Source organism: Arachis hypogaea, chromosome 10, assembly GCF_003086295.3.
Source record: "Arachis hypogaea cultivar Tifrunner chromosome 10, arahy.Tifrunner.gnm2.J5K5, whole genome shotgun sequence".
Lineage (NCBI taxonomy): Eukaryota > Viridiplantae > Streptophyta > Magnoliopsida > Fabales > Fabaceae > Arachis > Arachis hypogaea.
This window is the reverse complement of record NC_092045.1, coordinates 38,706,443-38,730,088: the sequence shown is the minus strand read 5'-3', so window position 1 is coordinate 38,730,088 and position 23,646 is coordinate 38,706,443. Positions and strand designations below refer to the sequence as shown.

Sequence of the window (23,646 nt, the reverse complement as noted above, 5' to 3'; positions counted from 1 at the left end):
ATCTCAAGAACTCCTTTCTTCTGACTAGTCCCATTGTTCACAGGATTTCTTTCAGAAGTGTACATGAATTGGTTATTTGCAACCATTTCAATCAGTTCTTGAGCTTCAGTAGGCGTCTTCTTCAGATGAAGAGATCCTCCAGAAGAGCTATCCAAAGACATCTTGGACAGTTCAGAGAGACCATCATAGAAAATACCTATGATGCTCCATTCAGAAAGCATATCAGAAGGACACTTTCTGATTAATTGTTTGTATCTTTCCCAAGTTTCATAGAGGGATTCTCCTTCCTTCTGTCTGAAGGTTTGGACTTCCACTCTAAGCTTACTCAATTTTGAGGTGGAAAGAACTTTGCCAAGAAGGCATTGACTAGCTTTTCCCAAGAGTCCAGGCTTTCTTTAGGTTGAGAGTCCAACCATGTCCTAGCTCTGTCTCTTACAGCAAAAGGGAATAACATAAGTCTGTAGACCTCAGGGTCAACCCCATTAGTCTTGGCAGTGTCACAGATTTGCAAGAACTCAGCTAAGAACTGATGAGGATATTCCAATGGAAGTCCATGGAACTTGCAATTCTGTTGCATTAGAGAAACTAATTGAGGCTTAAGCTCAAAGTTGTTTGCTCCAATGGCAGGGATAGAGATGCTTCTCCCATAGAAATCGGGAGTAGGTGCAGTAAAGTCACCCAGCACCTTCCTTGCATTATTGGCATTGTTGTTTTCGGCTGTCATGTGTTCTTCCTCTTTGGAGAATTCGGTTAGGTCCTCTAAAGAGAGTTGTGCTCTTGCTTCTCTTTCTCTTCAAGGTCCTTTCAGGTTCAGGGTCAACCTCAACAAGAATGCCATTGTCTTTGCTCCTGCTCATATGAGAGAGAAGAGAACAAGAAATGTGGAATCCTCTATGTCACAGTATAGAGATTCCTTTAGGTGTCAGAAGAAAAGAAAAGTAGAATACAGAAGTAGAAAATTCGAACTTATCAAAGGAGATGGAGTTCGAATTTTGCATTAAGGGATAGTGTTAGTCCGAAAATAGAAGGATGTGAGAAGGAGGGAAGTAATTTTCGAAAATTAAGTAAAAGATTTTGAAAACATTTTTGAAAACACTACTTGATTTTCGAAAATGAAAGTGGAAAAGAAATTAAGTGTCTTTTGAAAAAAATTTGAAATCAGAAATCAAAAAGATTTGATTGAAAATTATTTTGAAAAAGATGTGGTTAAGAAGATATGATTGGTTTTAAAAAGATGTGATTGAGAAGATATGATTTGAAAAACATTTTAAAAAGATTTGATTTTGAAAATTAAAAACTTGACTAACAAGAAAAGATATGATTCAAACATTAAACCTTTCTCAACAGAAAAGGCAACATACTTGAAATGTTGAATCAAATCATTAATTGATAGTAAGTATCTTTGAAAATGGAAAGAAATTGATTTTGAAAAAGATTTTATTGAAAAATTGATTTGAAAAAGATTTGATTTTGAAAAGATTTTGAAAACTTGAAAAAAATTTGATTTGAAAACAAAATCTTCCCCCTTTAGCCATCCTGGCGTTAAACGCCCAGAATGGTGCACATTCTGGCGTTTAACGCCCAAAATGCTACCCTTTTGGGCGTTAAACGCCCAACCAGGTACCCTGGCTGGCGTTTAAACGCCAGTCTGTCCTTCTTCACTGGGCGTTTTGAACGCCCAGCTTTTTCTGTGCAATTCCTCTGCTGTATGTTCTGAATCTTCAATTCTCTGTATTATTGACTTGAAAAGACACAAATTAAAATTATTTTTGGATTTTTAATAATAAGGAAAAATCAAAATGCAACAAGAATTAAATAACAATGCATGCAAGACACCAAACTTAGCAGTTTGTATACTGCTGACACTAACAAAATGAGAATGCATATGAGACACTCAAAACACTCAAGTCAATAGAATTTAAAGATCAGAGCACGAAAATCATCAAGAATTACTTGAAGATCCTTAAGATACATGAATGAATGCATGCAATTGACACCAAACTTAAGATGAGACACTAGACTCAAACAAGAAATTTTTGGATTTTATGATTTTGTAAATTTTTTTTTTTCGAAAATTAAGTGGAAAAAGGTATCAAAATTCTTAATGAGAATTCCAGGAATCAGTGCAATGCTAGTCTAAGACTCCGGTCCAGGAATTAGACATGGCTTCACAGCCAGCCAAGCTCTCAAAGAAAGCTTCGGTCCAAAACACTAGACATGGCCAATGGCCAGCCAAGCCTTAGCAGATCACTGCTCCAAAAGCAAGATTGATAAAGATCAACAAGCTCTTGTGATGATAAGTTGAAACCTCGGTCCAATGAGATTAGACATGGCTTCTCAGCCAGCCAGACTTCAACAAATCATCATGAAACTCTAGAATTCATCTTCAAGAATTTCGAAAAAAAAATAAATACCTAATCTAAGCAACAAGATGAACCGTCAGTTGTCCAAACTGAACAATCCTTGGCACTGATGTTACCAAAAGCTTGCTCAAAACTTGAACAATCCCCGGCAACGGCGCCAAAAACTTCGTGTGCGAAATTGTGAACAATACTTTTCACAACTCTCATAATCCCCGGTCATGAACCCCAAAAACTTGGTAGCTCAGTACCATGGCATTACACAACTTCGCACAACTAACCAGCAAGTGCACTGGGTCGTCCAAGTAATAAACCTTACGCGAGTAAGGGTCGATCCCACGGAGATTGTTAGTATGAAGCAAGCTATGGTCATCTTGTAAATCTTAGTCAGGCAAACTCAAATGGATATGATGATGAACGAAATAAACATAAAGATAAAGATAGAGGTACTTATGTAATTCATTGGTAGGAACTTCAGACAAGCGCATGAAGATGCATTCCCTTCCGTCTCTCTGCTTTCCTACTGTCTTCATCCAATCCTTCTTACTCCTTTCCATGGCAAGCTTATGTAGGGTTTCACCGTTGTCAATGGCTACCTCCCATCCTCTCAGTGATTACGTTGCCTATGCTCTGTCATAGCATGGATAATCATCTGTCGGTTCTCGGTCAGGCCGGAATAAAATCCATCGATTCTTTTGCGTCTGTCACTAACGCCCCGCCTGCTAGGAGTTTGAAGCACGTCACAGTCATTCAATCATTGAATCCTACTCAGAATACCACAGACAAGGTTAGACCTTCCGGATTCTCTTGAATGCCGCCATCAGTTCTAGCCTATACCACGAAGACTCTGATCTCACGGAATGGTTGGCTCGGTTGTCAGGCGAGCACTCGGTTGTCAGGCGATCAACCATGCATCGTGCAATCAGGAATCCAAGAGATATTCACCTAATCGAAGGTAGAACAAAGGTGGTTGTCAGTCACATGTTCATAGGTGAGAATGATGATGAGTGTCACGGATCATCACATTCATCAAGTTGAAGAACAAGTGATATATTAGAACAAGAACAAGCGGAATTGAATGGAAGAACAATAGTAATTGCATTAATACTCGAGGTACAGCAGAGCTCCACACCTTAATCTATGGTGCGTAGAAGCTCCACCGTTGAAAATACATAAGAACAAGGTCTAGGCATGGCCGAATGGCCAGCCTCCCAATGATCTAAGATAGCATAAAAATGAAGATAGCTACCAAAGTCTACAAATACAATAGTAAAAGGTCCTACTTATAGAGAACTAGTAGCCTAAGGTTTATAGAAATGAGTAAATGACATAAAAATCCACTTCCGGGCCCACTTGGTGTGTGCTTGGGCTGAGCAATGAAGCATTTTCGTGTAGAGACTCTTCTTGGAGTTAAACGCCAGCTTTAGTGCCAGTTTGGGCGTTTAACTCCCATTTGGGTGCCAGTTCCAGCGTTTAACGCTGGGATTTCTGAGGGTGACTTTGAACGCCGGTTTGGGCCATCAAATCTTGGGCAAAGTATGGACTATCATATATTGCGGGAAAGCCCAGGATGTCTACTTTCCAACGCCGTTGAGAGCGCGCCAATTGAGCTTTTGTAGCTCCAGAAAATCCACTTCGAGTGCAGGGAGGTCAGAATCCAACAGCATCTGCAGTCCTTTTTAGTCTCTGAATCAGATTTTTGCTCAGGTCCCTCAATTTCAGCCAGAAAATACCTGAAATCACAGAAAAACACACAAACTCATAGTAAAGTCCAGAAAAGTGAATTTTAACTAAAAACTAATAAAAATATACTAAAAACTAACTATATCATACCAAAAACATACTAAAAACAATGCCAAAAAGCGTACAAATTATCCGCTCATCAACCCTACGTCGACAAGGACTGTATTGGCCTTCAATGATGAAGGATTGTATCAATTTTTCTGGACAGTGTGATCAATACCAAAGGCATGCACCAATTCAGAGAGTTCCTGCCTCCGATTTACATGTTATAATCAGGCCTTGGCCATTTAGAGGTTGGGCTCTCGACCTAATAGGAATGGTTCATCCTCCTTCAACTAAGAGGCATAAGTTTATCTTGGTGATAATCGACTATTTTACAAAGTGGGTGGAAGCAGTTCCCATGAAAGAAGTTACCCAAGCCAAGATAATCAACTTTATTGAGGAGTTGATCATTCATAGATTTGGCATTCCCCAAATGCTGACTATAGATCAAGGGACAATGTTTACTGGTCAACAAATAAAGGGGTTTGCTGAGTCACAAGGCATTAAAATAGTACACTCGACTCCCTACTATGCTCAAGCTAATGGCCAAATCGAAGCCAGTAATAAAATTTTTAAAAGTTTGATAAAGAAGAATATAGGGAGGTAGCCTCAAAATTGGCATACTATACTAAGTCAGGTGTTATGGGCTTATAGGTGTTCTCCATGAGAATCAATTAGATCGACACCTTATGAATTAGTGTATGGCCATAAAGTTGTATTACCTCTTGAAACAAATTTGCAAAACATAAGGATGACAAGACAATGATTTGTTAGTCGAATAGTATTGATCGAGTATGATTGATGAATTAGATGAGTTAGACCAAGTTTGACTCATAACACTAAACAGAATGATAAAGCAAAAAAAATCATATCTAAGTTATACAATCGAAAAGTGATAGGCAAAAATTTTGCAATTGGTGACTTAGTATTAAAACTAGTACTTCCGACTGAGCAAGTTAGAGAAAAATGGTTTCCTTTATGGGAAGGACCATTTGACATAGAAAAAGGTTTTTGATGGCAATGCGTATGAAATAAGAGATAATAGCAGTTGAACTATGCAAGTAAATGGTAAGTATCTCCAAAAATATCATTGTCACTAAAACATAGTCAGTCAAGAATGCTAAACAAAATAGATGCAAAAGAAAGCTAGAATAAGCTCTTAAGCATGAGTTTCAGATCCTTTTGCATCGATCTATGTTTGAGGACTCTTGCGCTACTTCTTGGGCATTGGTGGTTCTAGCAACTGCTTCGACTAAAACATCTCGACCTAAAGCTTTGGAAGCATGAGCCATTTTCAATCTTTTGTAGTCGAAGAGAGAGAACAACATTGGTTTATGAGATTTTGTTTCACCCAGATTTTAGTTCATCTAGTTCTTTCTCCAAGGTTGCAATCTTAGACACCGTTTGTCATTCATTTTCCCAACCCTCTAATGAAACCTCAGTGACTTGAGACTTAGCCATGACATATTTTTTCAGCTGAGTATCACAGTCGGCTAAAGCCTCAAGGGACTTGTTTAATTTTTTGTCAGCATCATAAATTTCAGAAAGATGGGAGGAGACTTCCTCAATAAATGAGCTAAGAGATTAATGTATGTCAAAGAAAATACGTTGATTGAGAAAAGCAAGCACATCGCTAACTCGAGCCTTTAGGACATCATTATCATTGATATCCTCAATAGAATGCAATCAAGGACAATGTTAATCCTATCAAAAATTTGGGAATCTTGACCCATGATCACAGGGAAAGTAGCTTATTCTATAAATTCTTTGACGTTGTCTGAGTCGACTTCTCCTCCTTAGGGATAACAATGCACAACTCTGGACCAGAAGAAACCCCATAGTTCCTTCAGAGGAATAAACATGTCGAACTTCTGATAGGATATGTTCCAGGTCAAAGTCTACGTCATCGAAATATAAATCTCCAGCTTTTGGAGAAGGAATATTAAATGGTGGTTCTGCATCTTGATCGATGAATTTCTGTGTCGACAGTCTGGGAATAATGTCTCATCAATGAATTTTTATGTCAACGGTTTAACAAATTTCTATGTCGAAGGTCCAGGAACAATGGTGAAAGTTGCAGCAGTCAACCCTGGTCCATATGTAGGCCCAAATTCTTGGTGAGTTTTAGCACCACTAGAAAGAGGCATATAATGAATCTGAAAAGAGCAAAGATAAGGGTCATGTGGCAGTCAAAAGGAACTTAGCATTGACAATCTAAAATAAAAGAAGTACCAAAGGAGAAGATTTTGAAATATGAGATGTTGTTGTCGATGATGGATTCTGATTTAGAGTCGGAACAGGTATAGTAAGATTGAATTGAAATTCTAATATGAGATGTTGTTGGCGGAACAGGTGTAGTAAGATTCTAATATGAGATGTTGTTGTCGATAATGGAATTTCATTTCAGCATGAACTGTCTGATCCACTTCTCGATCAGAAGGATCATCGATATTAACAACTTGAGAGGAAGTCCCTTTATAGGATTGCTTAGACTGTAATATATTAGAAAAAATAAAAATTGCAAGTACAAGGTGAAAGCAGTTGCGACAAACAGTATTGAGTATATACCTTTGAGGAGGCTACATGTCAGATTTTATAAATCTTTGGCGGTCTAGCTTATGTCAAAATAACAATAGGACCACACTTCTTTGAGGTAAGGGTCACACTATTCAATCTTCTATTTCTTTGACCTACACCTTGCTTGGTATTTTCTTAGGTGCTGCATCCTTTTCAGTATCCCAGTTCTCCTCAACCGGTCGTAAGTCAACCGCAACATGAGTGAAGATTGTCTGTCGAGTAACTGAAGAAATAAAAAAATAAGGTGAGTCAAGTATAAAAAATGAGGATTAAAGAAGTACGAGGTACATTAAAAGAAATTAAATATTTCTTCTAAATTCTCACCTTTGGTTTTCTTTGATGCTATCTGCACCATAGAAAACACCAGATTAGAGAGGGCTTGCTCAACAGATGTACAATGAGTAGAAAAATACTTTAACCACCATTCATGAAAAACAGGGGTCAACAGGAAATAATGACTAATATTCAGATATTGGTATTGAGATAACATTCTTTGGTGGTTGATGAATCCACATTACATGATATTTATTTGCTCTACTTGGGTGGATTTCATCAAATTTTCTTGTATTTATCCATTGAAATAGCACAGTTTCATGATTTCTTCTTAAATTGTGCTTGAAAGTGAAAACATGCTTTTTAGGCCTTTTAATTGCTAAATTTTATTCACTTTAATCCCATTTGGTCCCTTGATATGTTTGTTAAGTGATTTTCGGTTTCCAAGGCAAGTATGGGTTGAAGAAGTGAGGAAAGAGCATCCAAAAGAGGAGAAATCATGAAGAAAATAGAGTATGAAAACTGCAGCAAGGATGCGTACGCACAGTGATGCATCCATACGCACAATGGGAATTTTGCGCAACCGTGCATATGCATGGTAGGCCATGCATACGCATGGTAGGCCGTGCATACGCATGAATGCATGCACGTGAGGTCATTAATTGTAATTTGCTGGGGGTGATATCTGGGCTTCCAGAGCCCAATCCAACCCATTTCTGAAGCTATTTCAAGCCAAATTGAAGAAGGATGAAGGGGGGCAATTGGGTTTAGGTTTTAACATGTTTCAGGTAGTTTTTCTAGAGAGAGAAGCTCTCCCTTCTCTCTAGAATTTAAGGTTTTTAGTTTAATTTCTCTTTAATTTTAGTTTTTTATTCTTGTTTTAGTATAGTTTCATTTATATTTTCATGTTCTCTTGTCTTGATCCTCTTTATTTCTTTTGTCATTTCCTTTATTTTGTCACTTTTATGTTTATGAAGTCTTGTTAATTTCAATTTTCATTTAATGAAATTTAATGTCTTTATGTTTATTGATGTTTAATTGAGTTGCTATTATTACTTTCTTGCATTTGGTAGCTTTAGCTTTTATTTTTATTGCAATTTAATATACTTTTATTTTCATGCACACCAAGTGTTTGATAAAATGCTTGGCTTAATTTTAGTGTAGTTTTTCACACTCTTGGCTTGGAATTGAGGACTTAGGTGACTTTGAGTCAGTGATGTCCATTCTTGATTGATGTATTAGAGTATTCAGATGATTTGGTTTCCACTAACGCTAGTCTTTCACTAAGCTAATTAGTAAGTTGGCTAGGACTTGTGGATTGAGATCAATTATGCCTATTTGACTTAACATCGATGTTAGGGTTGACTAAGTAGGATTAACTCTTCATAATTATCATATGTTTGTGGTCAATGTTTAGGATAGGTAACCTTAACTCTCAATCCTTGCCAAGAGGTTTCTTTAGCATTTAAATTCCCTTTTCTTGATTAGTTGCTTTCCATTTAATTCGATGCATGCTTGTTTAATTTCTTGCCTTTTTAATTCTCTTGTCAATTACCATCAAAACCTCCCATTTCCTCATAGCCAATAATTACACTCTTCATTGCAATTCCTAGGGAGAACAATCCGAGGTTTAATTACTCTTGGTTATTTTTATTTGAATTAAACTTTGATGTGGGTCAATTGTTGGGTTTGGACTATACTTGCAATGCCAATTCTATTTTGAGAAAATTTCCAAAGTTACATTTAGCCCACATTAAGTTTTTGGCACCGTTGCTAGAGAATTGTAATGTGTTCTTATTTTTTGTTATTGTATATATGTGAATATTCTGAATAGTTGCTTTTGCTTCTTTGTTAGTTTTTGTTAGTTTTAGGACTTTATTTGCTTACTTCTTATTAGTTTTTATCTTTATTTTCTCTTGCTACTATGAATTCTCACCATTTTAACTATGAGTTTGGTTCAAACTATGTTGTAGAAAATGGAAGCTTCAATGAGGATATGCATCAAGGATTTGGAAATCAAAGGTGGGAAGAGCCTCAATTATATAGACAACCTTCTTGGCAACAACTTCCTCTGATTTCTTATGGGTACAATCCAACTCCTAATGCATATCAACCTAATGGATGTGATGAACCTCATTATGGTTGTCAACCACAATCACCACATACATATGACCCCTTCCATCAACATAGTCCTCAACAACCTTACTCACAAGCCCCATTCCACCATTCACCTCCATATGATCCTAACCCATACCCACCATACCAACAACCATGTGAACCACATCTAGAGTCACCACTATTCCAACACCAATACCCGCAAGAACCACCATCTCCATATAAACTACCTCAACACTCTCACCAATATGAACCACCTTTCAACTATGATACCTTTCCTCTAAATAATGAATCTTCTTTTCCACCACCGTCCTTATTGGCCACCATAATCGAAGCCATTCACCACTTAGTCTCCCTACGTTCATGCGATCAAAGTACTCCCATTGACAAATGTGGAGGATCAACAAAAGAGCATAGTGAGGAAGTGAACTTAGAGCTTCAAGGTGAAGAAAGATAGTTGAAGCAAGAGTTGCAACAAGAGTTGGAAGTTGAAATCATGGGCATTGAAGAAGTGGTTGGAGAATTGAGGGGAATTGATCAAGAAATAGATTTCATCATTAATGATTTTTTGTCAACACTTACTAATCCCCTTGATGATATTGTTGAGCCTTCCCCAGTAGAATTTGAAATGGGTGTTGATGTAGATTTTACACAACCTCCAAGATATGATTTGAGTGAAGGAGAACAACTAGAAGAAGTTGGTGAGGGAGAATGTGAACCTGAGGAAGCTTGGCAAGGGGTAGGGCTTGAAGCATCTTGTCAAGTGGCGGAAACTCTTCAAAGAAGATGGACAGAAGTGGAAATTACCCTATCAAGACCGTTGGAAGCATCTCCTAAGTTACCATCATCCATTACATCATTTAAGTGGGGAAAATTCTTGACCTTAAGCTTTATTATCCTACTCGAATACGGTTTACTTGAAACGGATGATCAACTTAGGATGCTTTGTGGGTTAAAGAGTAGAAGAGAGATGATTAGTGGTTGACATCATAAATCTCGGCTCATTATGGTCGAAAGCTCAAAGTTTGGGAGCATGGATTGGTGTGCTACTCAATTGATAGGATCTAGGAAGATGTTTGGATGCTCAAATGAGAATTCTATGTACTTGTCACCCAATGGAAACAATGATAAATTGGAATAAGGGTGTGAGAATAAGATATGGGATCCCGGATTACAAGATGGAGATCAAGTTTGGGAGCTCATATTTTGTGAAGAACTCCATCAAAGCTTGGTGCAATTGAATTGGAATCTTGGAGCACTTTAGAGAACCAAGCATTGTTGGAGGTTCAAGGATGAATTCAAGCACAATCCTCTTTGATTAGAGCTCCCCATAAGTCCAACTTAAAGACGTAAAAGAAAAGTGCTAGGTGGGAGGCACCCCACCATGCATCACCATCACTCTTGTAGCCACTCTATCGCCTGACCCACCAGCTGAAAGTGGAGGTGACACAATGACGACTCCTTCCACGTCGCATGATCGTGAGCACCGAGGACGGTGCTATATTTTAAGTGCGGGGAGTTTTCCATCTTCAGCAAGCATATTTTGGGTGACAATTTCATTTTCGAACACTTCTAGTTTAGTTTTTATTGTTATTATGCTTTTTTGTTGCGTTGTATATATTTTATCCTTTTGAAAACCTTTTTATTTAGTTTATTACTTTTTATTTAGCTTATTGCATTTTTTAATTTTACTTGTACATAACTTAGTATTATATAGTAGTTATGCATATTTTCACATTTTGCTCTTAATTTTGGCTATTACATATGCTTTTTGGTTTTTAGTCTTGATTGTGATTTGGGATGATGTCATGATTGCACCTAAGTTTGGTTTCCTATATACTTTCTATTTTGGTTTGATTGAAATTAGGAATTAAACTTAGGATTTTTGACCTTTTCCATCCAATCACATTATTTACATATATAGAATAAATTTTAGTCAATTAATGAAATTTCCAAGAAATTTATTTTTATATAAAGGCATTGAAATTCAAATTGATTTGAGTTGAAGTTTTCCATTGAAACTTGCATGATTTGTGCATTGTGGAATATGGTTTTTTTAGTTAAAGAACATACAACTTGTGAGTATTTGAGCCTTATTGTGTGGTTACATTATTTAACCACTTATTTTATTCTTGTGTGTTACTCTTCTCTATGATTGCAATCTTTAGTTTGTTATTCTATATATCCATTGTTTAATGTATATTTATGTATTTTTGTGATTGAGGCCATCATTTCTTTATAGCTCACTTTACCCAAATAGCCTACCATTTCATTCACCTTTATTTGCCACTTTGAGCCTTTTTAACCCCCTTTTGTTCTTTATTTTGCCACATCATTAACCTTAAGCGAAAAACAATAATGTTTCTTATTTGAATCTTTGAATAGCTTAAGTTAACGAGAGTGTGTGATATTTAAGTGTGGGAAAAATGTGAGACTTTGATTGATGAAAATATGTTTTATGCTTATTGAGAAATATTTGAAATTTGGGTACATGCTCATGTGATATTATAGAAACCATATGCATTGATGTGTTAGTTTATATATTATAAAAACAACAAAAAAGAAAAAAATAATAAAAAGGGGACAAAATTATCCCAATATAAAACTCAATAAAAATCAATGCATATGTGACGGAATTTGATGCATGTGTGTGTGTATATGTAAAAGTGAGATTATGGGTAGCTAAGCCTGATATTAGAAGTTTATAGGTTGTGTGTGTTAGGTGATAATTTAGGCTAATCAAAGATTCAAATGCAAGCTCACCTAGCCATATATACATCCTTACCTTTAACCTTAGCCCCATTACAATCTTGAAAATACCTCAGATATTTGCATATGTACATTAAATTTGTGTTGATTGGTTAGATGAAGAACAAACTTTAGAAAGCATGATTAGAGAAGAATTGAGTGAATTGACCTTAAACACTTGCGTGACTAAAGTGCATATACATATCTGGTGAGGGTTCAATCACTCATATGTCAATTCCATATTTTCACCTATGATCATTGCTTATCTTGCAAGTTTGCTTAAATTGCTTTATATGACTCAATTCAATTGTGAATGTAATTGGTTATGATTGCCTTAGCTCTTGATAGTATATAGATGCTTTCTTGAAAATTGATTTATTTGGACTAATTAAATACATATAGATACTTAGGTAGAATAGTTACATACATATAGATAGATTGCATATAGATAGTTTGCATTGAATAAGTGATACCTTTCTTGTCTTTCTTTGGTATAGCATGAGAACATGCTATTTTTTAAGTGTGGGGATGTGATGAATCCACATTTCATGATATTTATATGCTCTATTTGGATGGATTTCATCAACTTTTCTTGCATTTATCCATTGAAAAAGCATAGTTTCATAATTTCTTTTTAAATTGTGCTTGAAAGTGAAAATATTCTTTTTAGGCCTTTTAATTGCTAAATTTTATTCACTTTAATTCCATTTGGTGTCTCGATATGTTTGTCAAGCGATTTCAGGTTTCTAAGGCAAATATGGGTTGAAGAAGTGAGGAAAGAGCATTCAAAAGAGGAGAAATCATGAAGAAAATGGAGTTTGGAAGCTGCAGCAAGTATGCGTATGCACAGTGATGCGTGCGTACGCACAATTGCAACCTCGTGTAACCATGCATATGCATAACTTTTTGTGCATACGCACAATGGGATTTTTTCACAACTATCTGTACACATGGTAGGTCGTGCGTACGAACGAATGCATGCACGTGAGGTCATTAATTGCAATTTGCTCAAGGTGAATTCTGGGATTCCAGAGCCCAATCTAACCCATTTCTGAAGCTATTTCAAGCCAAATCGAAGAAGGATGAAGGGGGGCAATTAGGTTTAGGTTTTAACATGTTTTAGGTAGTTTTTCTAGAGAGGGAAGCATCCTGTTCTCTCTAGAATTTAAGGTTTTTAGTTTAATTTCTCTTTAATTTAGTTTTTTATTCTTGTTTTAGTATAGTTTTATTTACATTTTCATGTTCTCTTATCTTGATCCTCTTTATTTCTTTTGTCATTTCCTGTATTTTGTCACTTTTATGTTTATGAACTCTTGTTAATTTCAATTTTCATTTAATGCAATTTGATGTATTTATGTTTATTGATGTTTAATTGAGTTGCTATTATTAATTTCTTGCATTTGGTAGCTTTAGCTTTTATTTTTATTGCAATTTAATATGCTTTTATTTTCATGCACACCAAGTGTTTGATAAAATTATTGGCTTAGTTTTAGTGTAGTTTTTCACACTCTTTGCTTGAATTGAGGACTTAGGTGATTTTGAGTCATTGATGCCCATTCTTGATTGATATATTAGAGAAGTTAGTTTATTTGGTTTCCACTAACGCTAGTCTTTTACTAAGCTAATTAGTGAGTTGGCTAGGCCTTGTGGATTGAGATTAATTATGCCGATTTGACTTATCCTCGATGTTAGGGTTGACTAAGTAGGACAAACTCTTCATAATCATCATATATTTGTGGTCAATGGCTAGGATAGGTAACCTTAACTCTCAATCCTTGCTTTTCATATAATTTCATACTTGCTTGTTTAATTTCTTGCCTTTTTAATTCTCTTGTCATTTGCCATCAAACCCCCCTAATTTCCTCAGTGCCAATAATTACACACTTCATTGCAATTCCTAAGGAGAACAACTCGAGGTTTAATTACTCTCGGTTATTTTTATTTGAATTAAACTTTGATGTTGGTCAATTGTTGGGTTTGGAAAATACTTGCAACGCCAATTCTATTTTGTGAAAAATTCCAAACCTATATTTGGCTCACATCAGTGGTTCATCTCTAATATCTTGTTGAATTCTTTTGTCTCCAACACCTCACATTGAATCATTTGGGTCTTAAAGTCAAGAGACAGAGGAGAAGATAAGGCTTGGGCTAAGTCAAACTGTCAGGCTACATAATGGAGAGAATAAATGACTAGTTTCTTTTTAAGAGGCCAGATTGACTCATAAGGTAGTCCGACAGCGAGAATTTGAGGAGTGTTTTATTCAAGGAATGGCCCATTAAAGCCCAGGGAACGTTATGTATTCCCAAAAAAGTACATATCATTTTAAATGATGCGTAACTATCCTTTCAAATGTTTTAGAATTTGAAAAGGTTGCACGTGCCTGATATGATGAATAGTAAAACTTATTTTGGAACAAAATAACAAGTTTTAAAGGGGTAATTTTTTTGGTACAAAAAATAGATTTTTCTCGACAAGAGGGCACTTCGACTGTTAATGGTTTTGACTACAGAACCGATGTTTCGACTACAAAAGCAGAAATGGGTAAGCTGAAGTAAAAAAATGGTGCAAAAAGTGTCGAAGTCGAAAGATAGTTATTGACTTTCCTTGAGTAGCAAGGCTTGCTACTCGACCTTCAAGCTGAGTGGAGAACATGGGTGGGAAATTTGAGGAGCAAGCTAAAGAAAACGTGGAACTTGAATACCAAGGAAGGGGCGTCAAAACTTGAGAGTCAAGATTTTTCATGGTCAAGGCAAGATCATGGCTGAGAAAAAAGAGGAAGTAAAATCGTGGGAAAAGATTCTTTTTGGCAAGTCTATCTCCATGGTCTATAAATAGAAAAAACTCAGAAGAGTTTTGGGACTTCTTCAAAAATACTAGATCATCATAGATAAGCCTCCACCAAAATTCCCAGTCCCAGCGACGCAACGAAAGACCATAGAGCACAAGTGCATGTGAGTGTTGGAAGTCTACTTTTATCTGCTTTTCTTTTATCTTCTTTTTTCCATTTTTTTCATTTATTTGTTTTCTTTTAATTATTTGCTTTACGCATTTTATTTTTACTTATATTCTTCAAGCATTTTTGCTCTCTTTTAATTTTAAGTTGAAAGTTTTATCCGTTTTATTGCAATTCTTTATCATTTACCACAATTCAAGCAACTCATACATTTCAACACGAATGATAAGTAATTTCTGGGTTGAGCCCATTCTTTCTCAAAGGAGTCGTATCTGCTCTCCGATACTTGAGATCTTAATGCAAACTTGATTCGACACCCTATCGAAGTTACAAAAAATCAAGTGAAACAGCTATAAATGAAACTTTTCTACATATTTATTATCAACTATGGGAAAAGCAGAAAGTACAATAACATGTACCCAATCTAAACCAGGAGGTTCTTTAGACGACATATTGAGAACTACCGTATGAGACATAAAGGGTTATACCTACAAAAAAGCAAAATAAAGCTATGTCACTACAAATGTTTGCAAGTTAAAAGTCGTTTACAGCAGAAGAAGTCAGACTATCATCAACAATGTTAAATTCAATTCACTCCATCAAATACGAAATGAAGCCATTTGTCGAAAAGAAAATGGCTCTATTTGAGGGCAAAGTAAAATCCCAAAATTCAACATAAATCATGACAAAAGGATAATCTATAGAAATAATAAACAAGGAAATCTACCACTACAAAGAGTAATCAGAAGCTACAAATGACAACAAACTAAGAAAAGGCAATAGCAAGAAACCATGTTTAGACCAATTTTTCACTAAAGCGTCAAGACAATATCAGAACGAAAATACTTCACCCATCAAGAAACATCATCTAACAATAATGAGTAAAAGAGAAAGAAAAATAAACCTTGAATATGAACAGAAGGCAAGGAGAATGCGTGCAGCAACAATACAAACAGACACAAACGAAGACTTCCAACAGTTTTCCAAGATAGAGAAATCTTGGAGAGAGATTAATGGAAACAGAGTCACAGTGAAGAAGAAGAAAGGTCTCGAGAGAAATGAAGTAAATTTTTCAGAAGATGAAGCAAAAAAGAAGAAAGAGAAAAAGGATTATGTATATATAGCCCTAGGGGCAAAAGGGTACATTTTTTTCTCATTTAATGGCATGCACAGTTACCAATGTAACTAAAAGGACGCACGAACGGTTACGAAAAGACGTAACGTCCAGATTCAAAAATACGTCAAGTACCCGACTTGCTCTCCAAAGAAAATCGTAAACCCAACTTGACTGAATGAAAGCTACAAAAGATTAAGATCGACTTAGAAATGCCTGATCCTGACCTAAAGAAGCTCGGCCTCAAGTAGGGGCATTGTTCATATCCTAACCCATAACTTAGCCAGACCCAAAATGAATAAAACCCAATCAACACTCTACAAATAGTGCCCAGGTCTACATTACGACGACGACATGGGCTTAGTGATAAACCACTATTTTATGATTTATATTATGCTCAATTGAGTGGCTTCTATCAAGTCTTTACTCACTTATTCATATAAATCGCATGGTTTTACAATTCCTTCCTTATTCCTTAATATATGTGAAAATATGTTTCCTAGACCATAAAATTATTAATTTTAATTATCCTTTATTACCATTCGATGCCGTGATCCATGTGTTGAGTATTTTTAGGCTTTATAGGGCAGGAATGGCTTAGAGAACAGGAAGGAAACATGAAAAAGTGGAAGGAACGTGAGAAAATGAAGTTTTGAAGGAAATGGCAGTGACGCGCACGCATGGACGATGCAGACGCGTGACTCAGGCAGAACCCAAGCGACATGCACGAGTGGACGACACGAACGCATGCCTAGCGCAAAGCACAAGCGACGCATACGCGTGACTGACGCGTACGCATGACAAGAAAAACTTCCAAAAGACGCGCACGTGTGACCCATTGGTGCACGAAATTATGATCATCAACAATGGCGCCAAAAACTTGGTAGCGCTCTCAAACGTGAATCACACTTAGTCACAACTCCACACAACTAACCAGCAAGTGCACTGGGTCGTCCAAGTAATACCTTACGTGAGTAAAGGTCGATCCCACGGAGATTGTTGGTATGAAGCAAGCTATGGTCATCTTGTAAATCTCAGTTAGGTGGATAATAAATGTTATGGAGTTTTCGAATAGTAAATAAATAAAACAGAAAATAAAGATAGAGTTACTCATGTAATTCAATGGTGGGAATTTCAGATAAGTGTCTGGAGATGCTTGTCCCTGTTGGATCTCTATTTTCCTACTGCCTTCCTTCAATCCTTCTTATTCCTTTCCATGGCAAGCTGTATGTAGGGCATCATCGTTGTCAATGGCTACATCACATCCTCTCAGTGAAAAAGGTCCAAATGCTCTGTCACGACACGGCTAATCATCTGTCGGTTCTCGATCATGTTGGAATAGAATCCCTTGATTCTTTTGCGTTTGTCATCACACCCAACAATCGTGAGTTTAAAGCTCATCACAGTCATTCAATCCCTGAATCCTACTCGAAATACCACAGACAAGGTTTAGACTTTCTGGATTCTCATGAATGCCACCATCAATCTAGCTTATACCATCAATCTTCATGAGATATGCGGCCGGTCTGAGGTAGAACGGAAGTGGTTGTCAGTAACGCGTTCATAGGTGAGAATGATGATGAGTGTCACGGATCATCACATTCATCATGTTGAAGTGCAATGAATATCTTAGAATAGGAATAGCTGAATTGAATAGAAAATAGTAGTAAATGCATTGAAACTTGAGGTACAGCAGAGCTCCACAGCCTTAATCTATGGTGTGTAGAAACTCCACTATTAAAAATACATAAGTGATGAAGGTCCAGGCATGGCCGAATGGCCAGCCCCCAAACGTGATCAATAGTCTCCTAAGATGGATAATAAAATAAAACTGAGACCAAAGATATCAAATACAATAGTAAAATGTCCTATTTATACTAGACTAGCTATTAGGGTTTACAGAAGTAAGTAATTGATGCAGAAATCCACTTCCGGGGCCCACTTGGTGTGTGCTTGGGCTGAGCTTGATCTTTACACGAGCTGAGGCTTATCTTGGAGTTGAACGCCAAGTTGTAACGTGTTTTTGGCGTTAAACTCTGGTTCGTGACGTGTTTCTAGCGTTTGACTCCAGAATGCAACATGGAACTGGCGTTGAGCACCAGTTTACATCGTCAAATCTCGAATAAAGTATGGACTATTATATATTGCTAGAAAGCTCTGGATGGCTACTTTCCAACATTGTTAAGTGTGCACCATTGAGAGTTCTATAGCTCCAGAAAATCTATTTCGAATGCAAGGAGGTCAGAATCCAACAGCATCAGCAGTCCCTTGTCAGCCTTCTTATCAGAGTTTTGCTCAGCCCCTCAATTTTAGCCAGAAAATACCTGAAATCATAGAAAAACACACAAACTCATAGTAAAGTCCAGAAATGTGAATTTTACATAAAAACTAAAGAAAACATCCTTAAAAGTAGCTAGATCATACTAAAAACTACCTAAAAACAATGCCAAAAAGCGTATAAATTATCCGCTCATCAGAACACCAAACTTAAATTGTTGCTTGTCCCCAAGCAACTGAAAATAAATTAGGATAAAAAGAAGAGAATATACTATAAATCCCAAAATATCAATGAATATTAATTCTAATTAGATGAGCGGGACTTGTAGCTTTTTCCTCTGAACAGTTTTGGTATCTCACTTTTTCCTTTGAAGTTCAGAATGATTGGCTTCTCTAGGAACTTAGAATTTTGGATAGTGTTATTGATTCTTCTAGTTAAGTTTGTTGATTCTTGAACACAGCTACTTTTATGAGTCTTGGCCGTGGCCCTAAGCACTTTGTTTTCCAGTATTACCACCGGATACATAAATGCCACAGACACATAGCTGGGTGAACCTTTTCAGATTGTCACTCAGCTTTGCTAACGTCCCCAGTTAGAGGTGTCCAGAGCTCTTAAGCACACTCTTTTTGCTTTGGATCACGACTTTAACCACTCAGTCTCAAGCTTTTCACTTGGACCTGCATGCCACAAGCACATGGTTAGTCACAGCTTGATTTAGCCGCTTAGGCCTGGATTTTATTTTCTTGGGCCCTCCTATCCATTGATGCTCAAAGCCATGGATCCTTTTTACCTTTGCCTTTTGGTTTTAAGGGCTATTGGCTTTTTCTGCTTGCTTTTTCTTTTTCTTTCTATTTTTTTCGCAAGCTTTTGATTTTTCACTGCTTTTTCTTGCTTCAAAAATCAATTTCATGATATTTCAGATTGTCAATAACATTCTCTTTGTTCATCATTCTTTCAAGAGCCAACAATTTTAACATTCATAAACAACAAGATAAAAAATATGCACTGTTCAATCATTCATTCAGAAAACAAAAAGTATTGTCACCACATCAATATAATTAAACTAAATTCAAGGATAAATTCAAAAATCATGTACTTCTTGTTCTTTTGAATTAGAAACATTTTTTTCATTTAAGAGAGGTGAAGAATTCATGGAATTATTCATAGCCTTAAGACAGAGTTACTAAATACTAATGATCATGTAATGAAGACACAAACATAAACACACATATAGCATAGAAAACGAAAAACAGAAAAAAAATAAGAACAAAGTATGAATCCACCTTAGTGATGGTGGCGCTTTCTTCTTGAAGAACCAATGATGTCCTTGAGTTCTTCTATGTCTCTTCCTTGCCTTTGTTGCTCCTCCCTCGTTGCTCTTTGATCTTCTCTAATTTCATGGAGAATGATGGAGTGCTCTTGATGTTCCACCCTTAATTGGTACATATTGTAACTCAAATCTTCAAGAGAAGTGTTGAGTTGTTCCCAATAGTTGTTGGGAGGAAAGTGCATCCCTTGAGGCATCTCCGGGATTTCTTGGTGATGGACTTCCTCATGCGTCTCTTGGATTCCATGAGTGGGCTCTCTTGTTTGCTCCATCCTTTTCTTAGGGATGGGCTTGTCCTCGTTAATGGGGATGTCTCCTTCTATGATGACTCCAGCAGAGTAACATAGATGGCAAATAAGATGAGAAAAAGCTAGCCTTGCCAAAGTAGAGGGCTTATCGGCTATTTTGTAGAATTCAAGGGAGATAACTTCATGAAGTTCTACTTCCTCTCCATTCATGATGCTATGAATCATGATGGCCCGATCCACAGTAACTTCAGATCGGTTGCTAGTGGGGATGATGGAGTGTTGGATGAACTCCAACCATCCTCTAGCCACAGGCTTGAGGTCCAGTCTTCTTAATTGAACCGGCTTGCCTTTGGAGTCTCTTTTCGATTGAGCTCCTTCAACATATATGTCCCTAAGGACTTGGTCCAACCTTTGATCAAAGTTGACCCTTCTTGTGTAGGGGTGTGCATCTCCTTGCATCATGGGCAAGTTGAATGCCAACCTGACATTTTCCGGACTAAAATCTAAGTATTTCCCCCGAACCATTGTAAGATAGTTCTTTGGATTCGGGTTCATACTTTGATCATGGTTCCTAGTGATCCATGCATTGGCATAGAACTCTGGAACAATTAAGATTCCGACTTGTTGGATGGGGTTGGTTAGAACTTCCCAACCTCTTCTTTGGATTTCATGTCGGATCTCCAGATACTCATTTTTCTTGAGTTTGAAAGGGACCTCGGGGATCACCTTCTTCTTGGCCACAATATCATAGAAGTGGTCTTGATGGGCTTTGGAGATGAATCTTTCCATCTCCCATGACTCGAAGGTGGAAGCTTTTGTCTTCCCTTTCCCTTTTCTAGAGGTTTCTCCGGCCTTAGGTGCCATCGATGGTAATGGAAAAACAAAAAGCTTATGCTTTTACCACACCAAACTTAAAATATTGCTCGCCCTCGAGCAAGAGAAGAAAGAAAAGAAGAAGAAGAAGAGAAAATATGGAGGAGAGTAAGGGGGGTGTATTCGGCCAAGGTGTAGAAGAGGGGGTTGTGTTGTGTGAAAATTAAGGAGAATGGAAGGGTTTATATAGTGAGGGGAGAGGGAGTAGGTTCGGCCATTTAGGGTGGGTTTGGGTGGGAAAAAATTTTGAATTTTGAAGGTAGGTGGGGTTTATGGAGAAGAGTGGATGGATGTGAGTGGTGAAGGGGGTAATTGGAAAGAGAGATTGAGGTGATTGGTGAAGGGTTTTGGGGAAGAGTGTTTATTGGAAAGAAAGGATGAATGTTGAGAAGAGGGGGGAATATGGTAGGTGGGGATCCTGTAGGGTCCACAGATCCTGAGGTGTCAAAGATTTACATCCCTGCACCAATTAGGCATGTAAAATGCCTTTGCATGCAATTCTGGTGTTTAAACGCTGAAGTGATGCATGTTCTGGGTGTTCAACGCCCATGTGCAGCATGTTTCTGGTGTTGAACGCCAGTTCCATGCTTGTTTCTGGCGTTCAGCGCCAGCTCTCCTCAGGGTGCATTCCTGGCATTTGAACGCCAAGGTGTTGCTTGTTTCTAGTGTTCAACGCCAGATCCATGCTCTGTTCTGGCATTGAACGCCAGCCAGATACTCCTTACTGGTGTTTAAACGCCAGTAAGTCCTTCCTCCAGGGTGTGATTTTTCTTCTGCTATTTTTGATTCTGTTTTTAATTTTAATATTTTTTTCGTGACTCCACATGATCATGAACCTAATAAAACATAAAAGAACAATAAAAATAAAATAAAATTAGATAAATAAAAATTGGGTTGCCTCCCAATGAGCACTTCTTTAATGTCAATAGCTTGACAGTGGGCTCTCATGGAGCCTCACAGGTGATCAGGTCAATGTTGTATAGTCCCAACACCAAACTTAGAGTTTGACTGTGGGGGCTCTGTTTGACTCTGTACTGAGAGAAGCTCTGTGTGCTTACTCTCCCTTGTTACAGAAGGATAGCCGTGTGCCTTAAACACAAGGTAGTCCCCATTCAATTGAAGGACTAATTCTCCTCTGTTAACATCAATCATAGCTTCTGCTGTGGCTAGGAAAGGTCTTCCAAGGATGATGCATTCATCCTCCTCCTTCCTAGTGTCTAAGATTATGAAATCAATAGGAATGTAAAGGCCTTTAACCTTTACTAACACGTCCTCTACTAATCCATAAGCTTGTCTTACTGACTTGTCTGCCAATTGTAATGAGAATAAGGCAGGCTGTACCTCAATGATCCCCAGTTTCTCCATTACAGAGAGTGGCATAAGATTTATGCCTGACCCTAGGTTACACAAAGCTTTCTCAAAGGTCATGGTGCCTATGGTACAGGGTATTACGAATTTGCCAGGATGTTGTCCCTTTTGAGGTAAAGTTTGCTGAACCCATGTATCTAGTTCACTAATGAGCAAGGGAGGTTCACCTTCCCAAGTCTCATTACCAAATAACTTAGCATTCAGCTTCATGATGGCTCCTAGATATTGAGCAGCTTGCTCTCCAGTTACATCTTCATCTTCTTCAGAGGAAGAATAATCTTCAAAGCTCATGAATGGCAGAAGGAGATTTAATGGGATCTCTATGGTCTCTATATGAGCCTCAGATTCCCTTGGGTCCTCAATAGGAAACTCCTTCCTACTTGAGAGACGTCCCATGAGATCTTCCTCATTGGGATTCGCGTCCTCTCCCTCCTTCTTCCGTTCGGCCATGTTGAGTATATCAATGGCCTTGCACTCTCTCTTTGGATTCTTTTCTGTATTGCTTGGGAGAGTACTAGGAGGGGTTTCAGTAACTTTCTTACTCAGCTAGCCCACTTGTGCCTCCATATTTCTAATGGAGGATCTTGTTTCACTCATAAAACTTAAAGTGGCCTTAGACAGATTAGAGAATAGATTAGCTAAATTAGAAGTGCTTTGCTCAGGATTCTCTGTCTGTTGCTGAGAAGATGATGGAAAAGGCTTGCTAAGCTTAGTTCGTCCACCATTATTAAAGCCTTGTTAAAGCTTTTGTTGATCCTTCCATGAGAAATTTGGATGATTTCTCCATGATGAATTGTAGGTGTTTCCATAAGGTTCACCTAAGTAATTTACCTCTGCTATTGCAGGATTATCAGGATCATAAGCTTCTTCTTCAGAAGATGCCTCTTTAGTACTGTTGGATGCATTTTGCCATCCATTCAGACTTTGGAAAATCATGTTGACTTGCTAAGTTAACATTTTGTTCTGAGCCAATATGGCATTCAGAGCATCAATCTCAAGAATTTCCTTCCTCTGAGGCGTCCCATTATTCACGGAATTTCTCTCAGAAGTGTACATGAACTGATTATTTGCAAACTTGTCAATAAGTTCTTGAGCTTTTGTAGGCATTTTTTTTAGGTGAATGGATCCACCTGCAGAATGGTTCAATGACATCTTAGAGAACTCAGATAGACCATAATAGAATATATCTATCATGGTCCATTCTGAAAACATGTCAGAAGGACATCTTTTGGTCATTTGTTTGTATCTTTCCCAAGCTTCATAGAAGGATTCACCATCTTTTTGTTTGAAGGTCTGAACATCCACTCTAAGCTTGCTCAGCTTTTGAGGAGGAAAGAACTTAGCCAAGACGGTCGAGACCAGCTTATCCCAGGAGTCCAGGCTATCATTAGGTTGAGAGTCCAACCATGCTCTAGCTCTGTCTCTTACAGCAAAAGGGAAAAGCATGAGCCTGTAGACTTCAGGATCTACTCCATTAGTCTTAACAGTCTCGCAGATCTGCAAGAACTCAGTCAAGAACTGATAGGGATCTTCTGATGGAAGTCCATGAAACTTACAGTTCTGTTGCATTAGAGCAACTAATTGAGGTTTCAGCTCAAAATTGTTTGCTCCAATGGCAGGAATTGA

The 23,646-nt window shown here is 37.5% G+C and overlaps 1 non-coding gene across 1 annotated transcript; it reads left to right on the top strand.

Moving 5' to 3' along the window:
• The first annotated feature begins 23,230 nt into the window (after positions 1-23,230).
• On the top strand, positions 23,231-23,334 carry LOC112719206 (small nucleolar RNA R71). Its single transcript, XR_003161517.1, has one exon. It is a non-coding gene; the product is annotated as a small nucleolar RNA R71 (small nucleolar RNA).
• The last annotated feature ends 312 nt before the right edge of the window (positions 23,335-23,646 follow it).